Source organism: Macaca nemestrina, chromosome 8 (genome assembly GCF_043159975.1).
Source record: "Macaca nemestrina isolate mMacNem1 chromosome 8, mMacNem.hap1, whole genome shotgun sequence".
In the NCBI taxonomy this organism is placed as follows: domain Eukaryota; kingdom Metazoa; phylum Chordata; class Mammalia; order Primates; family Cercopithecidae; genus Macaca; species Macaca nemestrina.
Window position 1 is genome coordinate 122,231,320 of NC_092132.1, and position 20,080 is coordinate 122,251,399.

At 39.0% G+C, this 20,080-nt stretch overlaps 1 protein-coding gene across 4 annotated transcripts in view; it reads right to left on the minus strand.

Annotated features, from left to right (window-relative positions):
* LOC105476616 (neuregulin 1) overlaps positions 1-20,080 on the minus strand; it is a 1,125,049-nt gene that overhangs the window by 588,485 nt on the left and 516,484 nt on the right. The window lies entirely within an intron of this gene.

Below are 20,080 nucleotides of genomic sequence, written 5' to 3' on the forward strand. Positions count from 1 at the left end.
TCATTAAATGGTTAAATGCATTAAAACCATCAAGAGCAACAACGAAATCTAAAGTTGAGATGGTTTCTAGAATTCAATCCACAAAGACATCTTCAAAAAACACTAGAGGAAACATTAGCCCAGAATAACCAATGCCAAACTCATAGGAATCCCAGAAAGTAAAAATATTAGAGGGAAAATGGAGTGGAGGGAATTATCAAAGAAATAAGACAAGAAAATTCCCTGGTGAGTCCATTAAATGTTTAAAACAGGCCAGGTGTGGTGGCTCATGCCTGTAATCCCAGCACTTTGGGAGGCCGAGGTGGGTGGATCAACTGAGGTCAGCCTGGCCAACATGGTGAAACCCCATCTCTACAAAAGTAAAAATTAGTTGGGCATGGTGGTGCATGTCTGTAATCCCAGCTACTCAGGAGGCTGAGGCAGGAGAATCACTTGAACCCAGGAGGCGGAAGTTGCAGTGAACTGAGATCGTGTCATTGCACCCCAGCCTGGGCAAAGAGTGAAACTCCACTCAAAAAAAAAGTTTAAAACTATGAGAGAATTTTAAAAATTACTAAATTTTAGAATATTTGTAATAAAAGAACATATAAATAGTTTTCAGAGAGGAAACAAAATACAAAGGATAGAAATAAAAATGTTATTGGGCTTCTCAAAAACAATAACAGAAAGAAAAAGAGTAGAGAAGTCTTCAAAATTCTGAAGAGAAATGACTTTCAATCTCTAATTTATATTGAACTCAAATATCAATAAAATGTGAAAGACACTTCAGACTAGTAACATCTAAAAGTCTATGTCTTGTGGAGGCTAATTTGGAAGCTGCTGAAAAAATATTCTAAATGGAGAGTAAAGGAAGGAAGTAGAAGGCATGAGATTTGGAAAACAGGGTAATTGTGAGATGAAGTCTTAGGATGATAAATGAGAAAAGTATCAGGGCTACACCTTTGCAGCACACTTAGAAAGTATCTAGCTGGAATTAAAGTATATAGCTAGAATTAAAGCAGAAAGTATTTAGTTGGAGTTAAAAGCGGAAGCTGAGTGTCACCACAGAAAGGAGGGAAAAGATGTGGCCATGAAAAACAAAATGAAACTAGGTTAACTCCATGGATAGGCATATGACAGACATTAGAATAAACAGGAAAATATCAATAGACTTATAAAGAGCCAGACAAAAATCTGAAGCAATTATCAACTCTAGAAAAAAATGAAAGACTTTTCAAAATAAGCAGAGCAGTTATAGTCTACTACTTGGCTCTGCAGTGAACAATATTTTGAATCATGCAATGTAAATACTAAATACAAGTGGCATAATATTGAAAGGATAGAAGGAAACAAAGCTAGGTTTTCATAAGAATGAAATAAGACATATATACATAACAATTAAATAAGTATATTAAATAAGATATATGCGATTTTTCAGAAACATAGTAAATAAATGAACATTTTGTTCCTCGTTTTCAAATTTTTAATCTCTCTTTAGGAAAACAACATGGTTTAGGGGAAATGACAGGTTTAAGAATAAGAGAGCCCTGTCATTAACTAATTTAAAGTTGTTTAATTGATTAGAGCATTGGATATGAGATTGAACTCAAAAACTTTGTGTAGACATCAAATGACATAACATGTATAAAATCTCAGGAAGAAAGTAGATGCACAGTCAATGGTTCTTCCTATCCTTTCTTTCAACTTTCCCTAAATTTCTAGATGGTGAAAGATCCATTTGAAAACATGACATTTTCAAGCAACTGCTGTGTTAAATATCACCCTAAGGATAGCTTAGTTATCTGGATTAGAAAACAATGCCCTTGGGCCGGGCACAGTGGCTCATGCCTGTAGTCCCGGCACTTTGGGAGGCCAAGGCAGGTGGATTACCTGAGGTCAAGAGTTCAAGACCAGCCTGACCAACATGGAGAAACCCTGTCTCTACTAAAAATACAAAAATTAGCCAGACGTGATGGTGGGTGCCTGCAATTCCAGCTACTCGAGAGGCTGAGGCAGGAGAATCGTTAGGACCCAGGAGGCGGAGGTTGCAGTGAGCTGAGATCACCCCATTGCACTCCAGCCTGGGGGACATGGTGAGACTCTGTATAAAAAAAAAAAAAAAAGGAAACAATAAAAAATGCCCTTCACCAAGTACATGATGATCAAGGAATTGTTTTGCCAATTGGCATAAATATGAGCATTGTTGTTCAACTTGCCAAAACGTTGCCCAAATCCTCATGCAATATTTGGCCCAAGAGTATTCATTCATCCTCAGGAGGATCCTGGATGGTGTGTGTGGGTGTGGGGGGGTGTGTGTGTGTGTTTGTGTGTGTGCACGCGTGCACGCTTAGCGATCTAGAATACTGGGGAAGCAATCGGAGGATGTGTTTAGGTGACAATGTTTACCTGGGACCTGGCCAGGCAGTAGGAGAGGCATTTGCAACCTTCTGCTTAAAATATCAGAAGGCTTTGCAAGTTCAAAATATGCAGAAGAGGGAGAGGATTGAGGGATGCATAAATAACAATTTCATTTAAGAAGCACCAAATACTAGGAAAGAAGTCTTGTATGACTTGACTCTGGCAAGTCCCCATTTTTGTTTGTTTACCTGAAATGACTGGCTTAAAGTTGGACAATAAGCCAACAGTCTAGGTATACCAAATGTTTATGGTTGTGCGAATTCTGAAAGGTTAAAACTCAAAGGAACCTCAGAGATGGCCTGATCCAAGTTCTCACTTTCTGAGGAAAGAAGCTGAATCCTCAGAGGTGATAAACCTTGCCAAAAGGCAAAAGGTCAGACAACCTAAGAGGCACATTTTACCCAGGCTAGCCCTATGGGTGTATAGGCAGCAATGATGAATTCAGGCACCAAATCAGCCTTTAGGAGAGAGCATGAAACAATAGGTGATGAGCCAAGCCCACCTCCCAGAGGTGAGGATAAAAAGAAGGCCGCAGACACATCACCTTGCCTATGTGGGTGAACAAGAGAATGCGCAGAAGCCTATGATATTCTTCTTCTCCAAGAAAGAATGTTCTAGGTTGGGCGCGGTGCCTCAGGCTTGTAATCCCAGCACTTTGGGAGGCTGAGGCGGGCAGATCACCTGAGGTAAGGTGTTTGAGACCAGCCTGACCATTATGGTGAAATCTCATCTCTACTAAAAAATACAAAAATTAGATGGGGGTAGTGGTGGGCGCCTATAATTCCAGCTACTCAGGAGGCTGAGACAGGAGAGTCACTTGAACCTGGGAGGCAGAGGTTGCAGTGAGCTGAGATTGCACCACTGTACTCCAGCCTGGGTGATGGAGCAAGACTGTATCTAAAAAAAAAAAAAAAAAAAAAAAAAAAGAATGTTCTGAGAACAGGCCTGGTAGAAAACCAGCTTTAGAAACATAAAATCTTTCAGTCTCATTCTAAAACACTCAAGGGAGCAAGCATATAAAAAAAGATGAAATAGAATAATATCATGCTAGAATATAAGAGGAAGCCTAAGACTATGCCTTTGGTTCACAAACTTTGAGTCTGTTGATTGAAACATACTGCTTAACATCCTTGGCTTTATTTGAATGTGTTTGAAAAAGCCATCACTCTATAACGGAATGAAAGGTGAAGGCTTCTCTTGGAATTTTAAACTATTTTCTTGTTGGTATCCATCATTTGGAAACTAAGACTTTAATAAAAACTGCCTCCTTCTCTGTTCCCAGGGCTCTGCTGGAAGTATTTCTGCTTTGGCTAGCACCCGACTGATTCAGAGACGGGATTCATTGTGTGAATTGGGCAGTCTTGTTTTCTCATCCTACTTTCTTTCATCTTTTCCATTTGCCATCAGTTATTCTGAGTCTAAGCTTCTAAGCATAGGTGATGAAAATTTTCTTTAATCAGAAAGTCTTCCCTGACTAATGGGAAGACAGCCTGCAGCTATCAGCCCTCATACTTCCACTCTCATCAGCCTATCCCTACGTATTGCATGATTTCCTCTACTCTCTTTCCATAATTGCTCTGGGAGTGGGAGCTCCCCAGACCAGGGATCTCTGTTATCATGACTGTCTAGAGTACAGCCAGTGCAACACACACAGTAGGCACTCAAATATTTGTTTAGTAAACTGGAAGTATGTGTACAGATCTACTGCTTTCCAACATACACACACAAACACACTGTATATGTATATATATACACACACACACACACACTCATTGTTTTTACTGCACATTATTTGTACAGGCACTAACATAGTATAAGGTTAGTACAAAAGTAATTTTCTAAATAACTAATATTATTAGTAACTAATACTATGTTAGTGCCTGTACATTGCATTTAAAAGTAATGGCAAAAATCACAATTACTTTTGCACCAACCTGATAACTCTTCACTCATCTGACATTGGAAGAGAATGAGCCTTTCTATATCGCTGAGTCATTCCAGGATCCTGTAACCCACTTCCTTAACTGGCAACACTAAGACCACTTGAACTGCTTTGAAAGGCATATCTTTCTTAAATATATTAAACAATTCCCTGACTTCCAAACATAGTATTCAATGTCTACACTAGGATTTCAAGGTCATAAATGTAATTATCGATAACTAAACTTTGTCAGTGAAACACTCAGAGACTACTGTGGTTTGGGAGGTTATTTGTACCCATACCTAATGGCCTCATACTGCCCTGCTTTTTTATTCCTTCATTTCCTTTTAATAGATTTTCTGATTCTTCTTCTATACTGTTGGCCTCTAATGTGGATTAGTAAACCAAACAGGTCAATATATGAGAATTATGTCAGATATAAATAGGCTTTGACTAAGAGCCAGAGCCATGAGCTTTGATGTTGACCTATTTTAACTGCTCAGAGGGACTTTCTTTCTTTTTTTTTTTTTTTTTTTTTTTGAGACAGGGTCTCACTCTTTCACCTAGGACCTAGGCTGGACTGCAGTGGCACAAGCAATGACCTCCTGTGCTCAAGCGATCCTCCCACCCCAACCTCCTGAGTAGCTGGGACCACAGGTATGTACACCACACCAAGCTAAAAGTTTTTAAAATTTTTTTGTAGATAGGGAATCTCACCATGTTGCCCAGGCTGGTCTCAAACACCTGGGTTCAAGCAATCCTCCCACTTCAGCCTCCCAAAGTGCTGGGATTATAGCACCCAGCCTGCTCAGCAGCTTTTGTTGGCTACTTCTTGTTCCCATGACAGACAATCCTAAAAGGTTTCCCAAAGGAGTAACCTCCCCAAGTCTGAAGCGTTCCTGAAAATGCTGCTGATCACAGTAAATGGTGATGATGAAGTACCTTTCAAATACTATTAAATAACTAATGCATAGATAAATCAATCATTCTAGTCACTTCCTAGGAATAAACTATATTTACTGAGATGTCAGTGACTTTATCAGCATATTTAAAAATCTTTTTTTCATAAAAATGTATGTTACAATTTTTTATTTCTCCTGGAGAATAACCTTCATCTTTGCAGTAGTCATCGGTTGGATATTAACTCTTTATTCAAAAAAGTAGAGTGAGAAGAGAAATCACAAGGGAAAGACCTCTTTTTAAAATGTTTCTTATGTAAGATTGCTTTGGACCAATGGCTTCCATTGGTCTCACTTTTTACATGTTTTGGAGCAAACACTTCTCTCCAAATATTAAACAAAGCAATAGAGAAGCACATTCAGGAGGTGTGGTGGTTTTCAATGCCATGGCCCTGGGGAATGTAAGTCACATCCTCACTCTTATCCTCCTAGTGTCTACTGGGCTGAATTTTTATCCTGCCAGGGCTTGAAGAAGGCTGATATTTGCTTGTCCTAATAGTACATGGAAGTAGGGTGGGATTGGGTGATGTGTAAATGGATTCTGCCTAGAGAAACAGAGATGAGAGCTGAATCATCATGATGTGGCATGCCATTCTTGCTATTTAAAAAAGAAATGTGAAAATGTTTAAACTCTGAGTTTTCCAGAGTTAGGTAAAATGTAAACTCTTGAATTTGAAGAAAGTCATTTCTGCATGCATTTTGTCTGCGGTTCAGATGATGTGTGGAACTTTCTTCTAGGGTCACTTACCTAATTTAGAGGACACCTACGTGGATGGGGTTACTGCTAAACTGGGAAGAGCTGATGGGGACTTTCTGTCAGAAGCTTTCTAATTATAGAGCTCTTAAACAGCTAGGGGCTTTGGTTTCTATTTTAGAGATGAGGAAACGGAGGCTTGGAGATGAGAGGGAACTGTATGCTAGATGAGCACATAAGAGTTGAGTCACCAAGTGAATTCGATTCCAAGGGCTGTCATAACAAAGTCCCATGAATGGGATAGCTTAAACCACAGAAATGGTTGTCTCATTGTCCTGAAAGTTTGAGATCAAGGTGTCCACTGGACTGCTTTCTCTGCAGGTGCTAGAGAAGTGCCTGTCCCAGGTCTCCCTCCTAACTTGCAGTAGCTCCTTGGCTTGTGGCAGCATAATTCCAGGCGTCACATGGCACTCTTCCCTGTATGCATGCCTTTGTCTCAGTCTAAATTTCCCCTTTCTATAAAAATACCAGTCATATTGGATTAGATTCCACCCAAACAACTTCATTTTAATTTAATTACCTTTGTCAAGACACTACCTCCAAATAAGGTTCTATTCTGAGTTACCAGGGGCTGGGATTCTAACGTATCTTTTTGGCAAGGGGTGGCGTCACAATTCAACCCATGACACTGAGCCTCTACCAAATCGAGTGTCCCAACTCCGAGGCCAGAATTTGTTCTGCAATCACGTGCTGCTGACGATGGTTTAAGGTGCTTTTCTGAATACAAGCCCTCAGTTGCATTCTAAAGTCAATGTAAATGACTTGGGAATTATTTCTTTAGCATCAGCACTCCATTAGTGTAGATAACTAAAAGTTGATTGTAGCAGGCATTATTTTTCATTTCTAAAAGCCTGCATTAAGATGGAATAGCCATTTTCCTAGAAGGAATGGGCATAATCTATCACCCTGACACTGAGGGGAATTCCGCACACATACACACACACACAAAAGTAGAAAAAGAAAAGCACTATATCAGTGTGATTCATTATCATCATCAACAGGGTCACTGCTGCTGCACTGCGTTCACTTGTTATTATTTAACACCCACAAATAAAGGATCCTCCCCAGCCCTGGCTTTTCGGAAATAGCACCTCAAATGACTAGTCCTGTCTTCATAGGAATAAGACAAATAACAATGAAAAATACCAATATTAACATTCATCAGTTAATTCATTCATGATTCAGCAAATATTCATTCAAAATATTCATTTATATATGCACCAGGCACTGATATAGGTACCTAGGAAACATCAAGGAAGTAAACACAGAACAACTCCTCCCCATTGAGCTTACAGTCTTGTTAAATAAATGATATACTATATTGGAAGTCAGAAAAAAATAGAACAAGGTAGGTGTATTGAATGTTTTGATGTGTGTATGGGAGTATGTGTTTGTGTGTGAGTATGTGCGTGTAGGTGACTACAATTCAGGGTAGGGTACTGACAAGGTGACATTTGAAGATGGCTTTTAAAAATCTATATATTTTATGTTTTATTTACTTATTTTTTTTCAAGTTTAATTCTAGATCCATTGGTACATGAGCAGGGTTGTTACTTGGTTATGTTATGTGATGCTTAGGTTTGGGATTCAAATAATCCCATTGCCCAACTACTGAGCATGGCACCCAATAGTTTTTCACTCCTTCTACCTTCCCACATCTAGTAGTTGATTGTTTCCATTTTTATGTCCATGGGTACCCAATGTTTTGTGCGCACTTACAAGTAGGAACACATGGCATCTATTTTTCTGTTCCTGCATTGATTTTCTTAGGACAATGGCCTCTAACTACATTCATGTTCCTGCAAAGGACATGATTTCATACTTTTTGCATGGCTGTGTAGTATTACATGGTATATATGTATCATATGTGTACACCTAGATGCCCATCCAATCCACTGTTGATGGGCATCTAGGTGGATTTCATGTCTGTTATTGTGAATAATGCTGTGATGAGCATGTGAGTGCATGTATCTTTTATGGTAGAACAATCTGTCCTTTTTAGGGTATTGGATGAAGTACTTGGATGAAGTACTTGGATGAAGAAGGCTTAAAGGAAGTAAGAAAGCGATCCCTGGGTGATCAGGTGAAGGAGTGTACCTGTGACAGACCAGAACCGGCAGAAAGGACCTGAAGTGGGTCTATGTCTGCTGTGCTTCAGAAACAGCAAGGGGGCCAATGTGGCTATCAATGACTCTGATGGTGGAAGATCTGATTATGTTGTACTCTGAGGCCAGGTCTGATTAGATTTGACATTTCAGCATCTGGGAGCTTCCTTGACTCTCTCTTGCCTCCAACTCTAAAATCCTTTGGCTTTCAGACTTTCCTTGGCTGTTTGTCCTGGCTGCTGGCCAACAACATTAAAATGGGCAGCAATGTGCTGGAGAAAGGATAATGCTTTGTTACCAGGCCATACAGTCTCTCCTCTGTCTTCCCCATCCCCATTTCCTGTTCAGTGAAATATTTGTAGTATTTTTAAAAATGCATTTATAGTTCAACCTAGCTGATCCAAAGATGTTGATCACATAATTGAAGCCTGTACTCTGCTAAGGAAGCAAAGACAATTTTTCTCTTATGGCAAAAAAGTTTAATATTACATATGCCTATGATGATGGCACAATTATTACCAACAGAGGAAAAGTCGATTTACATCTAAGAAACTCATTGTAGGGTGACAACTTCTTATGGCCTCTCACATTTCTGTGTATCCTGTGAACAGAAGATCTAATAACTTTGGGCTGGGTGTGGTGGCTCATGTCTGTAATCCCAGCACTTTGGGAGGCTGAGGCAGGAGAATCACTTGAGGTCACGAGTTCGAGCCTGGCCAACATGGTGAAACCTTGTCTCTACTAAAAATACAAAAACTAACCAGGTGTGGTGGTGGGTGCCTGTAATCCCAGCTACTCAGGAGGCCGAGGCAGGAGAATCGCTTGAATCCAGGAGGCAGAGGTTGCAGTGAGCTGAGATCGTGCCACTGCACTTCAGCCAGGTGACACAGCGAGACTCCACCACAAAAAAAAAAAAAAAAGAAAAAAAGAAGATCTAATAACCCTGTTCTATGCAATTGTTTCAAGAATGTTTGCATAGTGAACATCTATGGGAAAATAGAGGTATTATCTCCACCTGGAGCAAATGGATGTTTACTGTCCAGTATAAAAAAAAAAATTATTTCTATGGACCAAAGTACTGCCTATTATAAAATTTTGGGGTACCCTAAACTCAACTCTCCCCTCTCTATTATATCTGCGGCATTGTCTGTCCCTTTTCCCTTTGCCCCATGGGACTCAAATTTTAGGAACTGGCATAAATGCTGGTATTCTGCTATCCTATAGCAATAAACTATCCTTCATCTCTGACCCAGGAATCTTGTGTCTTCTGCCAGAATTCATGTGGTAGACTTACTCATTAGGTTGCAAACAGGGTAAAATCACAGTTCTGGTATCCACTAATAAGGATTATCAGGAAGCCTAGAATAATAAATGTCTGTACCTTTAGAGACATTCCAAGAGAAACGCCATCCCAATAGCTGTTTTGGTCATGAAATATTATAGGAGTTTGGAGATTGCTTGCTCTTCAGGGCACTTAGTAAAAATAGAGTTGAGAGCACTATGTATGAATTGCTCACAACTTTGCACAGCTGGTTGTTGTATGGGTAAAACCGGAAAGATGAACTGGGACCTCACAGCTGTCACCTTTATTTGCTCAAGAAAAAGCTCAGGATTTGGATTTCAGTACAGAACAGAGTGAACCAGAAGTGTTGCTGATATCAAATTAATATGATAATTTGGCTACAGAGGCTGTCAAGATCATCTTGAAGCCAGTTAGGCAGTTAGAAATATTGTGTCCTTTATTATAAAGAGTGGCAGAGAAAAATATCTGCAGAGGAGAACAATTGTTTAAAAAAGAAAGAGTAAATAGAAAAAAAAATTAATAATAATACATTTTGATAAAAGAATTTAGGCAGACCCCTAATGCTTTCTTAGTGCAGGAACATGATGATACAGTCAATTGGTACCTTATTTTCCTAAACAATGTTGACAAATATTTATTCAAATAAATTACTGTATCCTTCTCAACTGATATACTTGGTCAGTTTTGGATGGAGAAGAAGGATTGAAATGTACAAAGACAAAGGTGTATGAGAGGCAGTTTATAATTCAACAAAATGTATCATTCGTTGAACATGAGCACTGATGATGTCTCCTAGAAAGCAATAATTGACTAGATCCTTCTATAACCATGTGTCTAATGCCAATCTAGCACTAATGAAAACCCCAGTGACTGGTAGAAGACTATATGGCCAAATGAGGTTCTCAGAGGAACACAATGAAATATCAATAAATGTGGTGATATTTCTAAGGACTCAGTGGGGCCAGTTAGCAGTGTGTCTTAAAGAAATGGGGCCACTCACTAAAAGGGCCATCGAATTGTATAAGAGGGAAGAAATAAAGTCAAATTTAGTATCTTTGGGCAGCCCCACCCTGATAGGCATTATCCCAGACATTTTACATTTGCCTTCTTATTTCATTCTCTCATAACCCCATAAGGTAGATATTATTATGTCCATTCTACAGATAAGGATAATAAGGCTAAAGAAATTTACCAGTTGCACATTACTAATCAGATGTGGAGCCACGACCTTGCTCTCTTAGGTTCTACATATCATACCAATTTTGACTTTATCTATTGTGCTAGTTTTCTATTGCTGCCATAAGTAATCACCATAAAGGCTTAAAAACACAGGTTGATAAGCAAATTAACACAGAAACAGAGAATCAATACTACATGTTCTCACTTACAAGTGGGAGCTAAATATTGGATACACATGAACATAAAGATGGGAACAAGAGACACTGGGGACTATTGAGGGGGAAAAGAGAAGGGGGCAAAAGCAAAAACAAAAAAACAAAAAAACAAAAAACAAAAAACTACCTACTGGGTACTAGCTCACTACCTAGGTGATGCCATGTAATAAAACTGTACATGTACCCGCCTGAATCTAAAACAAAAGTTGAAATTTTTTAAAAGAAAAGCACAGGTTATTGTACAGTTTTACAGGGTAGAAGTTTGACACAGGTATCTCCAGGCTAATATCAAGGTATCATCCAGGGTTGCATTACTTTTTGGAGGTTCTAGGGGCCTCTAATTCACTTCCTTGACTTTTCTGTCCTCTAGAGGTAGCCCACATGAAGAGGAAGCACACAGTTTCCTTCCTTCATCTCCAATGCCAGTGACATCTCTCTAACCATCCTTCCTTAGTCACATCTTGCTCTGTCTATCTTCTTCTGCCTCCCTCCTCCAGTTTTAAAGACTTTTTGGAATACATTCGGTCCACATGAATAAACCAGGATGATCTGCCTATCTGCTGATTAGCTATTTTAATTTCATCTGCAGTCTCCCTTCCCCTTTGCCATGCAATGTAGCGTATTCTCACAGGTTCCGGAGATTAGGCCATGGACATCTTTGGCAGGAGCATGTCTTGTCATTATTTTGCCTACTAGACCAGCCAAAGTAATCTGGATGTCAAAATCTATAATCCAGGTGGGCATAGTGGCTCATGCCTGTAATCCCAGCACTTTGGGAGGTTGAGGCAGGTGGATCACTTGAGGTCAGGAGTTTGAGACGAGCCTGGTCAACATGGCGAAACCCTGTCTCTACTAAAAATACAAAAATTAACTGGGCATGGTGGTGAATGCCTGTAATCCCAGCGACTTAGGAAGCTGAGGCAGAAGAAGAGCTTAAACCTGGGAGGTGGAGGTAAGATCACACCATTGCACTCCAGCCTGGGAAACCCAGTGAGATTTCATCTTAAAAACAAAACAAAACAAAAACAAAAACAAAAAACAAACAAAAACTGTAATCCTAGAGTAAAGACATCTGAATAAGACATTAACTTGCAGCTAAGATGCTCCAGTCATTTCTTGCTCTTCCCTGAGAGTGTCGACCTTCAGAGATGTATTTTATGTAATATCTTAAATGTGTGAACAAACTCCTCTGCACTGGCATACCAAGGAGGAAGTGGGAGTGGGAGAATGTTGCCCCAAGTGCAGGCACTAAGTGGTACGTTGTCTTTAGAGATTTAAAAACAAGAATAAAACTGGCCAAAAGCCAATCTGCTTTCTGCTATCAACATGTGCTGGTAATTCTAAGCCTGTTAGTAAAATTGGTTGTTTTTTTCTTGGCTGGACTGCTTTGTGCCACCCCTCCTCTACCTTAATATGCCTCTGCTCCCCGAGAAAAACCATCCCCTTCTTTCTTGATAGTGAAGTCACTTATTTGGCAGTGACTTCAGCCTAAGCGCAGCATACAGTCTTGTGAAACAAGATGAATGCCTCACAAATCACAGACATGTCTCCTTGTGCAGGAAGCGAACGTTCAGTGAGACTTATGGAGGGTGATGCCCTGACTGCAGGGATCATCTTTTGTCATTTGTCCTTGAGTCAGAGCTCTCAATAACTCTTTTATTCAGAAACTATAGGTTAACAAAGTTAAAAATGCTTGCCCTTAATTATTTAGATAAATAATTCATTATTCTGTGTCGTAAGGAAAGGGTTCTCCTATTCCTCAGGTCCCTGGTAACATTTTACACAACATGCAGTTAGACCGCAAAGAACTATGGCATGGAAATCAAAATCAGCACTGGTGGGCAGGCAAATACCAGTTCACTAGTGCGCCCACTTTTAACCCCTACTACGTCTTCATGAAAACAAAATAAAAATGTTAAGAGCAGAATAGTTTTCACAATGGAAGTGACTTTTAATATTCAACCTGTCCCAATTCCATTGCCACTTTAATTAATATATTCTATGCTTCACTGAAAAGTTACAGCCATGGATGTCCTGTTAAACAATGAAAACACTGTGAAAATTTGAACATTCAATCATTCAAAGCAGCATGGCAATGTGGAAAGAAGGCCAGCCTATGATAAAGGGAGTGACTGCAGGCAGCCCAACGTGCTCAGCAGAGGGAAGTACATGATTTAGCTTTCCTGGGCATCCTTGGACCTGTGTGTGGTAAAGACCAGGCACAGAAATAGCTAAGGTTCTGACTGTGGAATGTGCCAGAAGTAGCCTAAATAGGGCAGAGAGGCTGGGCTGGGAGAGGCAGACACTGTGCTGTCAACTCCCAAGATTAAGATGATCATAGCAGACTTCAGAGAGTTTCCAGCTGTGCTTCTCAAACTTTACTGTACCTCTGAATCTCCAAGAGATCTTGTTAAAACGCAGATTCTAATTCAGTAGGTTCTAGGTGGGGCCTGAGATTCTGCTTTTTTTTTTACAAGCTTCCAGGATGGACCCCATGTTGTGTGGTGAGAATCTTCATCTCCACATCTCCAGTGCGCCACCAGCAGCAGAGAAGGGGCTGAACTGTAATACATGTTGAAATTCATGACCCTACAATGCAAATCATTCTTTTCTTTCCTTTTTTCTTTTCTTTTCTTTTCTTTTGCCTTGCCTTGCCTTGCCTTGCCTTGCCTTGCCCTGCCCTGCCTTGCCTTGCCTTGCCCTGCCCTGCCTTGCCCTGCCTTGCCCTGCCCTGCCCTGCCTTGCCTTGCCTTGCCTTTGAGACGGACTCTTGCTCTGTCACCCAAGCTGGAATGCAGTGGCGTGATCTAGGCTCACTGCAAACTCCGCCTGCCAGATTCACGCCATTCTCCTGCCTCAGCCTCCCGAGTGGCTAGGACTACAGGCGCCCACCACCATGCCTGGCTAGTTTTTGTATTTTTAGTAGAGACGGGGTTTCACCGTGTTAGCCAGGATGGTCTCAATCCTCTGACCTCGTGATCCGCCCACTTCAGCCTCGCAAAGTGCTGGGATTACAGGCGTGAGCCACCGCGCCTGGCCTTGTGTTTCATTTTAGAAGAGAAAAATCAATTTCTCAAATTTTACATAACAGCTAGGCAAAATAGCACCAGATCTAAGTTTAATAGCCAGAGGTTTCCTCTCACAGCTTTCAGTAACAGCATAGCCATTAACCACTAAACTTTGAGAAAAACGCTTTGGCTTCTTATGGAGTAACTTCTGTAAGATCTAACCTCAGAACAGTAACTGCAGAGACAAAAACATTTTGAAAAGCTGTCTGAAGAAGAATTTTCTTAGGATTATAAAGAATCACTTCTGTAAGAAATCCAGGGTGGCATGCAATTAAACTCACTAACTTTTATAATAAATTAATGAAGAAATTTTCATTATATCACTGGAGAAACTGTAGCTATAGGATTATAACAGCCTTAGTCATGAAATTACTAACTGTTCCCATGGGTTTTCACTGGTAAGATCAGGCCAAGAAGCCAATGCATGACAAAGTGTGACTAGAGGAGAGATGAACAAAAGTCGAATGAACATTCTACTGGATACAAAGTTAACTGGAATTGTACTTACAGCTTCACTCTCTATTATTCTGTGATGGTGGACAGATCATTTAGACTGCCTGGACAACTGTTTTCCCCCCGTAGGTAAAATAAACATAATAATTTTTCCTTCTTTTGCAATGCTGTAATCCTGACAGACAACCTATGAACAATTATGCTATTGTAACCTTATTCTCATTCTCTATTTAGCTTTGGTTTAGCCCCAATAGCCACTAGAACCTAGTTTGAGACAGAGGCAAAATGTAAAGAAGATCACTTATTAAGTCATATTCAAGATGACTCTAGCATGATGGGAAGGAAGAATTCAGAGGTAATAATGGTAATATTAATACATCCTATTAATGAAGAAAGAATTCATAGGTAATAACAGTAATATTAATACACCCTACTACTTGTTTACAGAAATAACTGCCTTTATTGCTATATTCACTGTGTTATGATTCCACAGGTTAATGCCTCAAGTGCCGAAGATGTGTGCATACATATTTGTGTATGTATGTGTGTGTTTGTGTGTGTATGCATGCACACATGCATGAGCATCCACGGGAGTGTGGAATAAGAACTTAGAAGGATGAAAGAAGATTTTCTCTAGAGTAAACAGGCTTAGGAAAATGACAAATATGCTATGGAATTTCAATCATTCACTTACACACAAAAGTCTCCAGAATGTCATCTACAAGGAAGGACCACAGAAAGAAGGGTCCCTCTGAGAATTCCACCACTTACGGCTTCCCTTGATGCTACCGAGTCCTTAACTAAAAACAACTTCTAAAGACTTCCCAAGGAAGTATCCTTGTAAACCCACAGCCTAGGTATCTTAACTTTACATGCAAGTAAGTCTCACTGTCTTTCTGAAAATTAAATACATGCTTATACTTTAGGAAGGGCTTTTAAATCTTTAAGTTGCATCCCTACTTGTAATAAAAATCAGAAGAGGGCAGATGATACACTATAATGGAGTAACTCTAACCATTAAAGCATAAAACAAGTATATTTCTTTTAAGGAAAATGTCTTTAGCTCTACTAGATATTTGTTCAGTCACCAGATGCTTTCCTTATTTTTATTTATTTATTTGTTTTTTTACAAAACTAAACATATATTTAAAAAAATAATAGTTATCTCAGTTTAAATGTTATCCCATTGGAAATCATGTTTATCAAAATCCCTGAAATGTTATAGGCTGTAACAAAAACCCTCTTATCAACACAATCCCATTTCATAATAAGTTTATGGTAAGTGAAAAGGTATTTGGGGTGTATGCTGGGCCTTGATTTTGTTTGGTCTCAGCAAAACTAACACATCAAAATATTAGGCTCTGAGATTCTTGTCTAAATGTACCTTCAGAAAAATAGGAAAAATTTATCACTTTCAAGGAGTTATAAGTAAAGTGTCAAAATAAACTTTTATAGCAGATACTGTGTGAAGTGCTCATATGCTATTTCTATCTTCTTATACCACTGCCTGAAATCATAAAGACAAATAAAATGAAAGTGAAAAATATATTATACACATATATATACATGTACTCTCTCTATATATCATATATATAATTATATATCTACATATACACACACATACATATATAGTATAGTGTGTGTGTATGTGTATTGTGTGTATACATATTGGGGAGTTGCTATTTTTCCAAGATTCCACCACATTCTAAACTATATACCCTAGTTGTGTAAGAAAATCATGACTTGAATAAACACAACCGAAACTACACAAGTTTTAAAGGAACTAATTGTGAATGCCCCAAGCGGAGAGATGGGCTGAGTTAGGCTTCTTCCCATATCAGGAGCTTTGATTCTCAGCTCATCTTCTAAGGACATGCCACCTGAACATTAAAGAGCTGCACAGCCTATCTGAAGTGGCTAATGAGAACTGGAGGAGTGTCTTCTTATTTCTTACCTGATTTATGGGTAATAAGTTTCTTGTAGGATGGGCGCTCCTATCCCAAACATAAGTCTACTCAAGGACTCTAATTTGAGATTAATGAACACCAAATTTATTAACCTGAAGGCTGTTAGTGACTGGCACTTGGTTAGTTATTTGATTCCTGTTTTGTGAGAATGTTAAATCAGAAAATTTAGTGATGTTAATATTGGTGGGAGACCCCAGAGACAATGCTGAACGTTCGGTGGTTGAAATTTACACGCGTTCACTGGCTGTCACTATCGATTTGACTTAGCTGCTTCATCTTTCTAATCCCTGCAGCATTTTGCCTTTGGCAGAGCTGTAGGGCTTGAAAAGAAGAAGAAAAGAAAAATTGGAATACATTCTCTGGTTAGAACCAAAAGAGAGAGGAAGACAGAAGGAGACAGGAGCAGGAAGAAAGTAACTTGACCCTAAGTCCTTGGCAGCATAGAAAAGTCCCGCCCCACATGTAGCAAGGTTAGAAATCTTGGCCTTTGTGACTCATAAATCCCCTGTCTTCTCAATGTGCGTTTGTAATAAAGGATTAGTCTTCAGTTAGAACGCACATTCTACAAGGAAACGATGTCATACCAGCCCAGTTCCACCGTCCAGCAACTGTGATGGAAACTTATCTTGCCTGGTCTCCCTAGAATATAATGGAGTTCTTTCCTTCCTCTTTTAAAATGAGAAATCTAACTATGGTATTAAAAAAGAACAAGTTCATAATTACAATTCTTTCCAAATATTTCATAGGCATATGACCTCATGTATTCTCACAGTTTTTCTTTTTTTTTTTTTTTTTGAGACGGAGTCTCGCTTTGTCGCCCAGGCCGGGTGCAGTGGCCGGATCTCAGCTCACTGCAAGCTCCGCCTCCCGGGTTTACGCCATTCTCCCGCCTCAGCCTCCGGAGTAGCTGGGACTACAGGCGTCCGCCACATCGCCCGGCTAGTTTTTGTTTGTTTGTTTGTATTTTTTAGTAGAGACGGGGTTTCACCGTGTTAGCCAGGATGGTCTCGATCTCCTGACCTTGTGATCTCCCCGTCTCGGCCTCCCAAAGTGCTGGGATTACAGGCTTGAGCCACCGCGCCCGGCCTATCCTCACAGTTTTTCATTGTAATTTTTCTCTCCCCATTTCCTTGGTAGAAACAAATTTTACAGAGGAAAAACAAAACACTTTGCAATTTTTTAAAGTGAAGCAGGAATGACCTACTTCACCAATATTGATATTGTTTTATTTTGATGATTCTTACCTAAAAAGTATTGCTAAAGCATAGGAAAGACTGTTTTTTTTTTTTTTGTTTTGTTTGTTTTTTTTTTACAGCAAAAAATATAAACCATGGTGGGCTGGTATTAACACTGTTTTGTAAAGATTTTGTGTTAATTAAAATACATAATTAGAAGAATTTTGTAATCACCTGCCTTTTCCCAAGACAACATAGGAGGGAAGAGAGATCGGTGGAAGGTGAGAGAAAGAGAGAGGCAGTGAGAGTGTGAGAGTTAGCTGGATTCTTAATCGACCACACCAGACTTCCTCTGGGCCTGCTGACTGTGAAGCCTGTAGGGCCAGGTGCAGTGGCTCACGCCTGTAATCCCAGCACTTTGGGACCCCGAGGCAGGCATATCACCTGAGGTCAGGAGTTGGAGACCAGCTGGCCAACATGGTGAAACCCTGTCTCTACTAAAAATACAAAAATTAGCTGGATATGGTGGCGCACGCCTGTAATCCCAGCTACTTGGGAGGCGGAGGCTAAGGCAGGAGTATTGCTTGAACCCGGGAGGCGGAGCTTGCAGTGAGCTGAGATCCGGCCACTGCACTCCAGCCTGGGTGACAGAGCGAGACTCCGTCTCAAAAAAAAAAAAAAAAAAAAAAAAAAAAAAAAAAAAAAATTGTGGATCATTTTCCACGGGTTCCAGTTCTCCATACTCCTCTCTGTGTTTTTTTCTTTCTGATTCTCTGTGCTTATTATCAGAACCCATGCCATGTTATTATTCATCAGAGGCTATGCCCAGCTCCTCTTTTTCATAATGACTGAAACCTCACAACAACCAAGCTCAGCTGATCCTTACTGACTGACTTTATATGGAACTGAATTAGGTAATATGGAAGTAGAATTTCACACTTGAATAGTAGTTAATTCATGTTACTTACTGATAACTTTAATACATTTAGACTAACTTGAATAATTTTTTTCTGTAAGCACATTATTTTACCGTTAGTTAAGGTTATTTATAATCTCCCAGCACATTATTCAGAATAACTGCCTTGTAAACAACTAATATTCCATTGTCAGGTTTTTTTTCAGTTATAAATAGAAATACTTATTTTTGTAATGGTGATCTCTGTAATACATTTTTATCTAACAATGCAATTAATTGTTCTGTTTGTATGTTTATAAAGTATTAAAATACCTTGAAGATTCATTTATAAATCAATAGCTGTGACTTCATGAGAGATTAAATGTGTACCAAGGCAGAGTAAAAGGTTAAGACTATGCCAAGAAGACACTGCTGGAAGCACATCTCTTATTAAAGGTCAGCACTTGGACACTGTGTCTCTTGTAGAAGCGAAAAAATAACATTCAGGTCTTTGTATTACTGGACCTGGAGAAACTTACCAGAAGCTGCCTAGAGTTTTAATTCACTTATTAAACAAATATTTATTGTGTGCCTGCATATGCCAGACACTGTCCTGGATACAAAGGAAATAAAAGAGAATAAAGTATAGAGATATTTACAAAGAAGAGGGCAATACAGAAAAACTAACAGTAATAATAAATGGATATTTCATAACAGAGAATGAATGAAACTACAGGAAGAAGGGTAGATAAGTGAGCCTAGTGAATTTAGAAAAAGTTCTACAGAAGTGTAGGGTGTTTGATTTGAGTTTCAAAGCACAAAGGACTAATAACTAGCTGGAGTTCTTAACCTGGGATGTAGAGATTCTTCCAAGCATCTGTGGATAAAATACAGAGGATCCAAGAGCTTGGATCATAAGAAACTGTTCACATATTTCTTCTTTCTGAAAACTAACTGAAAATTAGAATTTCCATTGATTTTGAATGTAGGCAACAAAACCACAGTAATATGAACAGCACCAATACATTAAGTGAAAGAAGCTAAGCACAGAAGATAAATACCACATAATCTCACTTACATGTGGAATCTAAAAACGCTGAACTCATAGAAGCAGAGAATAGAATGGTGGTTACTAAGGACAGAGAGGGGTAGAAGGAGAAAACGCAGAGATGTTGGTGAAAGGGCACACCATTGCAATTAGGGGGAATAATTCTAAGCGGTCTATTTTACAAAATGCTAACTATAGTTAAAAAAACAATGCAGCACATAGTCAAAAATTGCTAGGAGAGTGAATTTGAAGTAGCCTCACCACAAAAATAACTATGCGAGCTAATGTATATGTTAATTACCTTGATTTAGCCATGCCACAATGTATACATATAGAAATGTGCTGTACACCATAAATACACATATATATGTTTTGTTAAGTAAAATTTAAATAATTTAAAACAAAATAAAACAAAAATATTTACAGTACTTGTGATTTTTGTCACTAATAGAAACCACAGACTTACTGAAATAAGTTATTAACCCTGATAGTAGATCTTGTTACTTAATGCACCTAAAGAAGTTCATTTATTACTATATCACAATTATTAAAATATTTAAGCTATTTTTCAATTTAATTGACATTCTTTGTAATCTAATGTATTTTAAACATGCATTTAAAGACATTATCCTGAGTAAAAT